We start from the raw sequence: 12,193 nt of genomic DNA, 5'->3' as shown, positions 1-12,193 counted from the left end.
GTATGGGGAAGTAAGGGAAGGGTGGGGAGGCAAAATGAAATGGGGGGGGGGGGGGGAAGATTTGGGGATTGTCTATAAAAAAAATGGGGAATGGAGGGGTGTCTTGAGTTAAAGGGATAGTTGGGGAAGAGTGAGGAGTGAGTTAAAGGGAAGTAAGGGAAGGGTGGGGAGGGAATATGAAATGGGGAGGAAAGAGTTAAGGATTGTATGTATAAGAATGGGGAATGGAGGGGAAGACGGATGGGGATGTATGGGAAGGAATCTTGTCTTGAGTTAAAGGGAAGTAAGGGTAGAGTGGGGAGGAAAAAAAAGTAAAATGGAAATGTGGGGAAGAGTTAAGGATTGTCTGTAAAATAATGGGGAATGGAGGGGAAGGAGAGGGGGGGATGTATGGGAAAGAATAGTGTCTTAAATTAAAGGGATAGTTGGGGAAGAGTGAGGAGGGAAAAAAAAGTAAAATGGGGATGTGGGGAAGATTTAAGGATTGTTTAAAGAAGTAAGAATGGGGAGGAGGAGGTAAGAGGGGGAATATATGGGGAAGATCAGTGTTGTGAGTTAAAAGGGAGCTAGAGGAGGGTGGGGAAGAAAAAGTAAAGGGGTGGGGAAGACTGGGGAATGGGGGGAGAGATAAAAGAAGGGGTTATTTTGGGCAGATCAGTCGTAGGTTGGGGAAGGTCAGTGTCTTGCTTTTGGTTGGGGAAGGTCAGGTCAGGGCAGAGATGATGGGGAAGGAGGGGAGGTGAGATTGGAGAAAGGTGAGTGCGTCTTGGTTTTGGTTGGGGAAGGTCAGGTCAGGGGACAGATGATGGGGAAGGAGGGGAGGTGAGATTGGGGAAAGGTGAGTGGGTCTTGGTTTTGGTTGGGGAAGGTCAGGTCAGGGGACAGATGATGGGGAAGGAGGGGAGGTGAGATTGGGGAAAGGTGAGTGGGTCTTGGTTTCGGTTGGGGAAGGTCAGGTCAGGGCACAGATGATGGGGAAGGAGGGGAGGTGAGATTGGAGAAAGGTGAGTGGGTCTTGGTTTTGGTTGGGGAAGGTCAGGTCAGGGGACAGATGATGGGGAAGGAGGGGAGGTGAGATTGGGGAAAGGTGAGTGGGTCTTGGTTTTGGTTGGGGAAGGTCAGGTCAGGGCACAGATGATGGGGAAGGAGGGGAGGTGAGATTGGAGAAAGGTGAGTGCGTCTTGCTTTTGGTTGGGGAAGGTCAGGTCAGGGCACAGATGATGGGGAAGGAGGGGAGGTGAGATTGGAGAAAGGTGAATGTCTCTTGAAGAAGGGGAAGAAGGTGCAAAGAGGAAGGTGTTTAGAAGATATGATCGGAAAAAAAAATAAAAGACACCTCTCCTCCCGAAATTGACCTCTCTTTTTGGCCACTCCTTTGACCTCTATTCAGGACCAGTAGCGGAATTTTTTTTAATATTTATCTTTACACTCTTGAACTGTCTCCTTAGCTGTAAAAAAAAAAAAGTTATACGTAAAAGTTATATTAAGTAACCATAACAATAACAAAAAAGAAAACGAAATAATAAGTAAATAATAAACAGTATAGAGTTGAATAAAAATAGAACACAGTGACAAATCGAAAGTTAATCACATAGAAAGTAAAATTGCTATATCAGTTACCTGGTCACCGTGTCATCGTCTTCGCCAGGTAAACACACACAGGTAAACACAAACACACATACACACACACACCTTTTGTTAGTAAATACTGGAGTACTCTTACGTGTTATCTTGGGAACACGCACACGGCTGACGCAACACACACACACACACACACACACACACACACACACACACTAACGCAGGTGCTTCGATATCTGATTGGACTGTAACCTATGATCAGACTCTCTCTCTCTCTCTCTCTCTCTCTCTCTCTCTCTCTCTCTCTCTCTCTCTCTCTCTCTCTCTCTCTCCCCCTCCTTCTCCATCCCTCCTCCTCCCTCTCCTTCTTCATTTCCTCCCAACCCGGACTTTGAGACGACTGGAGGGAAGAGGAGAGAGGGAGGGGGAGAGAGGAGAGGAAAGGTGGAAGGTTGAAAGGAAAGAGGAGGAAGAGAGGAAAGGTGGAAGGTTGAGAGGGAAGTGGAGGAGGAGAGGGAAGGTGGAAGGTTGAGAGGGAAGTGGAGGAGGAGAGGAAAGGTGGAAGGTTGAGAGGGAAGTGGAGGAGGAGAGGGAAGGTGGAAGGTTGAGAGGGAAGTGGAGGAGGAGAGGGAAGGTGGAAGGTTGAGAGGGAAGTGGAGGAGGAGAGGAAAGGTGGAAGGCTGAGAGGGAAGTGGAGGAGGAGAGGGAAGGTGGAAGATTGAGAGGGAAGTGGAAGAGGAGAGGCAAGGTGGAAGGTTGAGAGGGAAGAAGGGGAGAGGGAAGAGGAGGAGGAGAAGGAAGTGAAGTAGAGGAGGGAAGCAGGTAGGAGAGGAGAGAAGAAGGAAGGAGAGGAGAGAAGGAAAGTGAAGGAGAGGAGGAGGAGAGAAGGGAAGGAGAAAGCAAGGAAAAGAAGGGAGAAGGAAAGGGAAAAAGGAGAGGAAGAGAGGGAAAGAAGGTGAAGAAAGAAGAAGAGAAGAGGAGGAGAAATGAGAAGGAGAGAGAGCAAGGACTGGGAAGGTGAAGAAGGGAGAAGGAGAGGAAGAGAGGGAAAGGAAGGTGAAGGAAGAAGGAAAATGGAAGAAGGGGGGAGAAGAAGAAAGAAGGAAATGGAAGAAGGGGAGAAGGAGAAGCAAGAAATATATATAAAAAAAAAGGAATGTGGAGAGAAGAAGGAAGAAGGAGGGAAGGGTGGAGGGACAATTGGCAGGTGGAGCGAAAATATGGGTGGAGGTGTTGTTATTTTTTTGTGTGTGTCCTTGAAATACCTTTAAGCCAGGTGTTCAAGGTCATGGCCACGAGGAATACCTGTCTGTCTGTCTGTGGAAGGAAGAGGAGTAAGAGGAGAGAATGGAAAATGAGTAAAGAGGAGAATATGAAGAGCAAAAGGTAAAGGAGAGGATGGAGGACAAAGAGTAAGAAAGAGCAGAGAGAAGGGGAAGATGAGGGATGGATAATAAAGAGGGGAATAGGGAAAGTAAGAGAAAGAAAAAGATAAATAAATTGAACAGGAAAAGGAGGGAGAGGATGAAGAAGAAGCCGTAACGAAGAGCAGGATAAAGAAGGGGATGATGAGAAATGGAGAATCGAGTAAAGAGGAGAATAGGAAAAGTAAGAAAAAGAAAATGAGAAAGAAATAAAGAAGTAAGAAGAGAGAGGATGAAGAAGCCGTAACGAAGAGGAGCTGGATAAAGAAGGGGATGATGAGAAATGGATAATCGAGTAAAGAGGAGAATAGGAAAAGTAAGAAAAAGAAAATGAGAAAGAAATTAAGCAGTAAGAAGAGAGAGAGGATGAAGAAGAAGCCGTAACGAAGAGCAGGATAAAGAAGAGGATGAGAGAGAAGGGGAAAGATGAGGGATGGATAATGGAGTAAAGAGGAGAATAGGGAAAGTAAGAGAGAAAAAGAGAAAAATTAAACAGGAAGAGGAAAGAGGATGAAGAAGAAACCGTAACGAAGAGGAGAAGGAATATGAATAAGTAGATAAGTAGATATAAGTAAGAAAAGGAAATAACAAGAGGTCTATATTATCTACCTGCGTCAGTCTTTTAATTTCCTAGTTTAATCTTTCCACCTTTCTCCATACTGTCCACGCACCCTATAACCCCCCGCCCCTCCCCCCACCCACTCACCTCCTCCCCACCTGTCCAAGCTTGAGAGGACTTTGCTCGTCTGGTTACCGTCCTCCTCCTCCTCCTCCTCCTCCTCCTCCTCTCCGTTTCTTGTCTCCCTCTCTCATTAGGTCCACTTATACTTTACTTTTTGTCTTTTTTCTGCTTCTTTTTTTTTTATCCTCCTTTATGTAAGCTTGAACCGTTTACATAAAGGAGAAGAAAAGGATCAATGTGCTTTTCTTGTTTTTGTTTTCTTTCTCCCTTTTACCCAGCAGTTGTTTTATTTTCATTTATTTATTCAGGCCTGTTTTTTTTTATGTAAACTTCTCTATTTGTGTGTGTTGGGTAAAGGCTGATCAAGGAAAGTTTTGTTCTGACTGTGACGTGTGTGTGTGTGTGTGTGTGTGTGTGTGTGTGTGTGTGTGTTTAAAGCGACAGGTGCACATATTAATTAGTGTCATAGTTAATTAGTTGACGCTTAAAAGGTTAATGGGGTGACTTTACCTTTTTTTTTTCTACCTCCTCCTCCTCCTCCTCCTCCTCCTCCTCCTCCACACTCACTCTTCCTCATTCTTCACACCCTCCTCCTATTCTTCCTCCTCTTTACATAACCCGTTCCTCACTTACCTTAGAGAGAAAAAAAAAAGAAAAAAAATTAATAAGAAAAATAAAATTGAATACATCGGGAAATTTCCACTTCCTCACCCCTGCACCCCACCTCTTTCCACCTGTCACCCCCGCACCCCTCCCTCCCCCATGTATCACCCCTACCCGCCCCTCTCACCCCTCCACCCCCTCCCTAACACTCCTACACATGTCACCCCCCTTCCTTCGTAGCCTGTTCCACCTGTCACCCCCGCACCCCCACCCGCCCCTCTGACCCCTCCACCCCCTCCCTAACACCCCTACACATGTCACCCCCCTTCCTTCGTATCCCTATTCCACCTCCCCTGCACCCCATCACACCCTCCCCTCCCTCCTCACCTCCTCCCCTTCTGTCACCCCTTTTCTACTCCCCGCAGTCCCATCACTCCCTCTCCCTTTTACCCATCCCTTCTCCATCGTTACCTCCACCTCCCCCCCACCCCGTCAATCCCGTGCCCCAGAGTCCTTAGCCCCCGCCCTTAAGCCCCCGGTCAGCCCCGCGGCGTGTGATGGCTGCCCGGTGTCGTTGCCTTCAGGGTCTCCGGCGTGAACTAGATATGGAGTGATGGACCGCCGTGGACTCTGCTGGGTAGATTCCGCCTGACTTCCTTCTTCTTCTTTTCGTTCAGTGTTGTTGTTTTTGGTGTCTTTGTTTTGTTTTTCTTGTTTTTATTTTTGTTTTATTTTTTTGAAGGGGGTTGAATGTGAGGGTTGGATATTATTGTGTAGGTTTTGTTATATACCGTCTTTTTGTCGTTTTCTTGTTGTGTTCTTTCAGTATTTTAGTTTTGTTTTGTTTCTTAATCTTATTTGATTTTACTTTTGAGGGGAGTTGAGAGCGAGTGTTAAATATTATTAGGTAGATTCCGCCTGACTCCCTCCTCCTTCTCTTCGCCTAATGTTGTTGTTTTGGGTGTTTTTATTTTTCTTGTTTTGTTTTTTGTTGTATTTTTTGAAGGGGGTTGGAAGTGAGGGTTGGATATTGTGTAGATTTTGTTATACACTGTCTTATTATTGTCTTCTTGTCGTGTTCTTTCAATTTTTTTCAGCAGAGAAGTCAGTTGAAGGGCAGAAAAAAGGAAACAAATGTGAAAAAAAGCCCGCTACTCACTGCTCCTGAAAAGAGTTAGAGGAGTGGCCAAAAAGAGAGGTCAATTTCGGGAGGAGAGGTGTCTTGATATCCTCCTCTTGAAAGAGTTCAAGTCAAAGGCAGGAGGAAATACAGATGAAGGAAGATTGTTCCAGCGTGAGGGATGAAAGAGTGAAGATACTGGTTAACTCTTGCGTAAGGGATTTGGACATTAAACGGATGAGCTTGAGTAGAAAGTCGTGTGTGGCGAGGCCGCGGGAGTTGGGAGTGAGCGTTAAATTAAATATTCTTAGGTACATTCCGTCTGGCTTTCTTGGGGGGGGGGGGGGGTGAAATCTTTGTCCCTTTCTGTCTCCTAAGTCGCATTGTTTATATATTTATTTATAGATTTATTTATTTATTTGTGTCTGGGCTGTTTTATATTCGTTTCTCTTTTATTCGTTCATTTACACCTGCTTATTAATCTCACCTCAAGTAAGAACATAACGTTCACAGCTCCTGTGAACCCAAGCCCACCTATCATCACTAGCCATGAATTCAGGTTAATCACTCACTACCGGTGCACCTGTTTACGGGAAAGATTAGTGGGTGTTTTAGTTTTGCTTTTTTCTTGTTTTTACGAAAGAGCGAGGCGAGACACATGGCGCCAGTCAAGTTTTAAAGACCAATTTCTGTGAAGGTTATAAGGGACCAAGCTCTTACTACTACTACTACTACTACTACTATTACTACTACTACTGTTTGTGTGTGTGTGTGTGTGTGTCTGTGTGTGTGTGTGTGTTTTGACCAATACTCTTTACTACCCTCTCCTTCCTTCCTTCATCCCTTCTCCTCCTTCCCTTTTATCTCCTCTCCTATTCCCTTTCCACCTTTCTTCTCCTGGCTCCTCTTCCCTTTTCCTTTTCTCCTTCCCCTCCTCAACCTCTCACCTCTCTTCACCTCCTCCTCTCTCCTCTTCCCTGCAATCGTCTCAGTACAGGCAGAGTTCAGGTTGGGAGGAAATGAACAGGAGAGAAAGGAGGAGGAGGGAGAGAGGGAGAGGAAAGGATAGAGTTCAAAAGCTTTCCAAGTAAGACGTAGAAGTGATGAGAGAGAAACACGTCTAGACATACTGAGAGGAGAGAGAGAGAGAGAGAGGGAGCAAAGTTCCAAGTATTTGAGGAATATCTGTAGGGCGCTTGAGAGAGAGAGAGAGAGAGAGAGAGAGAGAGAGAGAGAGAGAGAGAGAGAGAGAGAGAGAGAGAGAGAGAGAGAGAGAGAGAGTAGGCCTTCCTCTTTCTCCCAGACGGTCAAGGTCTCTTTCTTGAGTGTGACTGTTTGAGTGGCTAATTCTCTCTCTCTCTCTCTCTCTCTCTCTCTCTCTCTCTCTCTCTCTCTCTCTCTCTCTTCCTTTTGCTTGTTTTCCTTTTTTTTCTTTCTCAGATGTAAAAGAGGAGGAGGAGGAGGAGGAGGAGGAAGGAGAAAAGAAGAATGTATGAAGGAAAAGGATAGATGGGAGAGGAAAGGAGAAAAGGGAGAATATATAGAGAGGAGGAGGAAGAAGAGGAAAGAAGGAAAAATGGAAGGGGGGAAGGAAGGAGAGGGGAGAAGTGAAAATAAGAAGGAGGAAGAAGGGAAAGGAAAGAGGGGGTGAAAAAGGAAGAAGGAAGAGGGGAGAAAAAAGAAAAAAAAATGGGTGTCGAGGATATGGAAGGGGGAGGAGAGGAGTGGGGAGAAAGGGAGGAGGGAGGTATGTATGGGGAAGAACGTTATGTAAGGGTGATAAGATGGGGAGGGAGCGTGTATGAAGATAGGGAGGGGGGCGGGGGGTAGGGGGGAGACAGAGGGTGAAGGGGAGTGGGGGTAGGGTAGTGTACTTTGCCCAGCCTTCATGTATGCCCTCTGTTCCTCCTCCTCCTCCTCCTCCTCCTCCGCTTTCTCTTCTTCCTCCACGTGCTCCTCTCCTCCCTTATCATCATCAGCCTCGTTTCTTCCTTTTTATTTTTATTATTACTCATGTTTTCCTCTCCTCCTCCTCCTCCTCCACCTCCTTCTCCTTGCACGTTGGGCCAATCAATGGCAAATTAAATTTAACGTTGACAAATGTAAAGTGTTGCACATCGGAAAAAATAACAATCGCGTTCGGTACGTAATGAATGGCCAACAACTTTCTGCAGTAAGTAAAGAAAAGGATCTTGGAATCACTAAAGTGTTTAAAGGATTCAGTGATATTAATGCAGAAGATTACAATTGATCGATAAAATAGAACAAGAAGAAATCACAATTTGAAGATAAGTGGGAAGAGATTCTCGTCGCACGAAGCTAAACACTTCTTCTTCGATCGAGTCGTTAATGTTTGGAACTCTCTACCATGTGATGTCGTTGATAGTACAACAGTTACGGCCTTCAAGAATAGATTAGACAAGTATTTTGAATCCGACCAGCAACTAAGATATTACTCATTGTCGTAATAACGTTAAGTTCTTTCGAATACTGGTGTCCTTGTCCGCTTTTATCGCCCGGTTAGTGGTAGCAGTAATGGTAGTTCTTTCCTCTTTCCTACATAAATTCCATACAGTTTTTCCATGCTGCATGGTTCTTTTTCCTTTCCTGCCAGCTTTGGCTGGAGGGATGGGGGGGTGGGGAGGAGCCTTCGCCTTTGCTGTCCTTCATCTTCCACCTTTGATTAGATAATTAGTGTAGCTTTTCACAAACAGCCTCGTAAGGACCAGCAGGTCTGCTGTTGTTTGTTCTTTCTTTGTGTCCTTTGTTTCCTCTTCCTCCTCTATATCCACGTGTTCCTCCTCTTCCTTCTTATCATCATTATTGTCCTCATTTCTTCCTTTTTATTTGTGTTATTACTCATGTTCGCCTCCTCCTCCTCCTCCTCCTTTTCCTTTTTCTTCCTACTTCTACTAATACTAATACGAACACAAATATTAATAGAAAAACTACTACTACTACTACTACTACAACTACTACTACTACTACTACTACTACTACTACTACTACTACTACTACTACTACTACTACTACTACTACTACTACTACTACAGCTACTACTCCTACTACTACTACTACTACTACTACTACTACTACTACTACTACTACTACTACTACTACTACTATCGGAATCATCGCAGTTTCAGTCTGGGTCAAGGTGTTCAGGCCAACAAATAATTTCTACTTTTTTTTCACACAAGCACGCAGGAAAACCCAGAAATAAACGGGACTTTCACTGCAGCCTCTCTCTCTCTCTCTCTCTCTCTCTCTCTCTCTCTCTCTCTCTCTCTCTCTCTCTCTCTCTCTCTCTCTCTCTCTCTCACACTTCCCAATAGAAAAAGAGAGAAAAACAGGATTAGGTCAACTTCCTCTCTCTCTCTCTCTCTCTCTCTCTCTCTCTCTCTCTCTCTCTCTCTCTCTCTCTCTCTCTCTCTCTCTCTCTCTCTCACATGTACAAATCTAGTTATTGTTGTTTTATTGTTATTTTCTTTGTTTTTGGGAGGTTGTGCTCATGTATTTTTTCTTTATTTTATTTGTTTTCATCTCTTTTTGTTTGTTTTGTTTACTAGTTCTCTCTTTCTATGTCCCCAGTTTGTTTGTTTGTTTGTTTGTTTTTTTCTTTTTTCGCTGCCAGATTTTGATGCATAAAGGTAAAAAAAAAAAATGTCTACTTCATGTATTATTTTTCTTTGGTTCTTTACAGTTTCTAATTCTTTTTTCTATTCCCTAATTCAACTTTTTTTTTCTCTTGTTCATCCATTTTATATATTATTTGTTTGTTTATTCCTGTTTCCTTAATTGTTTTGCTTTCTTTTTTTCTTCTAACAAATTCAACTTCTCACTTTCCTCTTATTGAATTCAGTGTGAGGAAATTTCACTATGCCAGATTCTGTGACCCTAATAAAATAAACATGTTCGTCTACTTTATATTATTTTCCTTTGTTTACACACATTTTCTTAATTGTCGTTTTTGTTGTTGTTTTTACGTACTCAACTTTTTCCACACTTTCGCATATGAGGAAATTTCTCTGTACCGGATTCTCTAACCTCAAAAACTTGCTCATCTACTCCCGTTTTCTTTGCATATTTACGTTTTTCATCAATAAGGGAAGGGGGTGCTTACATATTTGATTTTGAATTTATCTGGATTTTTTTCTATTTCTTTATTTTTTTCCTTTAGTTTTTAACCTCGAGAACTCCTTTGCCTGACGTGCAGAGTTCACCTTGTCCTTGTTCAGGGTGAGATGGTGATGGGGGAGGGAATGGGTAGGGAATGGGTGGGGGGAAGGGGGTGAGGAATGAAAGGAATAAGTAGGAAAGAACTGGATGACAAGTTGGTGGGGAGAAATGGTGAGGGGAAGAGAACGGGGTAGGGGATGAATGGGGGGGGAAGGGGTGAGGAAGGAAGGGAGTATAAAAGAAGTGGATGGGGAGAAATGGGTGAGGGGAGAGGGGGCAAAAAGTCATGCAGGGAGGGAAGGGGAAGGGGTGAGGAAGGAAGGGAGTATGAAAGAAGTGGATGGGGAGAAATGGGTGAGGGGAGAGGGGCCAAAAAGTCATGCAGGGAGGGAAGGGGCAGGGGTGAGGAAGGGAAGGAGTAGGAAAGAAATGGGTGATAGGTGGGTGAAGGGAAGAGTAAGGGAATAGGCATACAGGTGACCTAGCTTGTCATCCTCCCTTTCTGCCTGGTCGATAAATGGGAACCCAATTTTACCTTCACTTAATTCTCTTCCTCCTTCTTCATCTCCATCTACTGAGTCATCTTTATTTTCAGCCTTCTAACTTTTTTTTTTTTTTTCAGTGTGTCTCCTCTTTCCATTATTTTCATTTCCTTTTTCCTGCTTCATAATCGTCTTCTCCTTCAGTTTATCTCTCTTCTATTTCCTACTCCTCCATTCCTATCTCCGTCTATCTCTCCAGTTGTCCACTAGTATATTTTTTTTCCTCGCAATGTTAATAATTTCAACTCCATTCCCTTTTTTTATTTTAGGTGTTGATTTATAGATCTTTTTTTTTTTTTTTTTTTTTTTTTTTTTTTTTTTTCCAGTGTTGATAATTCCCAGCTCTCCATTCCCTTGTATTTTTTGCTTTTTTTATTGCAGTGTTAAACCTCTCCATTTTTATTTATTTATTTTTTTTTATTTATTTTTTTTTTTTTCCATCTGCTTGTACCTCTTTTCATACCTCCATTCTTTCCTCCTCGTTCTCTTCCATCCTCTCTTCCTCCTCTTAAACCTCTCCATTTCTATCATTCTCTTCATTTTTACTTCTTTTTTTCTCATCTCCTTTTATCTCTTCTCATACCTCCATATTTCCTCCTCGTTCTCTTCCTCCTCCTCCTCCTCCTCCTCCTCCTCCTCCTCCTCTTAAACTCGTAATCATAGAGCCTTACTTATGAGCATTAGTTTATTTGCCTTACCTGATTGGACTTTACCTGTATGGCGTTCGTTAATTAGTTGTGCTTCAGGTGTAATGAGAGAGAGAGAGAGAGAGAGAGAGAGAGAGAGAGAGAGAGAGAGCATTTAAACGAAAGTGAAGGAAAGTTCCAACCATACCAGTCTCCCTTTCTCACTCCTCCTCCTCCTCCTCCTCCTCCTCCTCCTCCCCCTCCCGCTCCCTCTCCCCCATCCCCCTCCTCCTTTTCCTCCTCCTCCTCCTCCTCCCCCCCATGGTATCAGTGACCCACATAAACGGCTGGACGATATGGTGGAGGTGGAGGAGAAGGAGGCAGGAGGAGGAAGAGGAGGAGGAGGAGGAGACGACAACCCTCTTATAGTAACAGAGAGAGAGAGAGAGAGAGAGAGAGAGAGAGAGAGAGAGAGAGAGAATGAGAATATGATCACTAACAGTACGAATTAATAAGCAAATATAAGAATAGAAATTAAAATACACAACAACAATAATAACAACAACAACAACAATAACAATCAAGGTAAATATAACGCTAACCGCCTAAATCTGGATCATGGACAGGTGAGGGAGGGCTAGGATCCACACAGGTGAGGTAAGGAGGAGGAGGAGTAGGAGATACGGTGAGAAGAGGAGGAGGAGGAGGAGGAGACGGTTGGGAGACAAGGAGGAGGCCAAATCTGAAGTAATGTATCGAAGGTCGGTGGTCGAGAGATAGGGGGATGGAAGGGGAAGGTAGTGGTGGTGGTGGGGGAGGTAGGGGAGAGGAGGGGAAGGGGAGGACTATGAGATGGGAGACATGGGAAGGAGGGATATCGGTAGTGAAGCTGGAGAGAAATGGGAAGGAGAGAGGGAGAAAGGGGGGGGGGGATGGTCTTAAGGGGTACAGGTGGTGATGGGAGAGAGGGAATGGGAGGGAAGGGGAGAGTCTGATAGAGACGACTGGAGAAGGAATGGGAGGGAGGAAGATGGAGTCACATAGTGGTAATGATGGAGAGGGTGAGAGAGAGATGGTGGTGATGGGAGAGATGGAATGGGAGGGAAGGGGAGAGTCAGGTGGTGATAGAGACGGCTGGAGAAGGAATGGAGAGGGAGGAAGAGGGAGTCACGCAGTAGTAGTGATGGAGAGGGTTAGAGAGGGGAATGGGGAGGGAGAGAGAGAAGTCAGGTGGTGATGGGAAGGGAGAGGGGAGTCAGGTAGTGATGGGGAGGGTGGTGTGATAGGGTGAAGGGGACAGCAAATAGTGGAGGTCATGGTAAAGATCACTGGGATAGGTGACGAGGCAGTGTACAGATGGGAGGAGAGAGGGAAGGGTGACAGGTGAGAAGGGACAGGTGAGGGGTTCAATTACCTGGCCTTTTACGTGGATGAAG

At 44.6% G+C, this 12,193-nt stretch overlaps 1 protein-coding gene and 1 long non-coding RNA gene across 3 annotated transcripts in view; both read left to right on the top strand.

Annotated features, from left to right (window-relative positions):
* Positions 1–12,193, top strand: part of LOC127004997 (protein PRRC2A-like) — a 95,816-nt gene that overhangs the window by 36,254 nt on the left and 47,369 nt on the right. The gene's annotated exons all lie outside the window — the stretch shown is intronic.
* Positions 832–3,327, top strand: LOC127005007 (uncharacterized). The gene is made up of 2 exons (XR_007758209.1): positions 832–921; positions 1,254–3,327. It is a non-coding gene; the product is annotated as an uncharacterized LOC127005007 (long non-coding RNA).

The sequence above is a fragment of the Eriocheir sinensis genome, chromosome 29 (genome assembly GCF_024679095.1).
Source record: "Eriocheir sinensis breed Jianghai 21 chromosome 29, ASM2467909v1, whole genome shotgun sequence".
Lineage (NCBI taxonomy): Eukaryota > Metazoa > Arthropoda > Malacostraca > Decapoda > Varunidae > Eriocheir > Eriocheir sinensis.
Note: the sequence above shows the minus strand (reverse complement) of the source record. Positions and strands in the feature narration are given on the sequence as shown.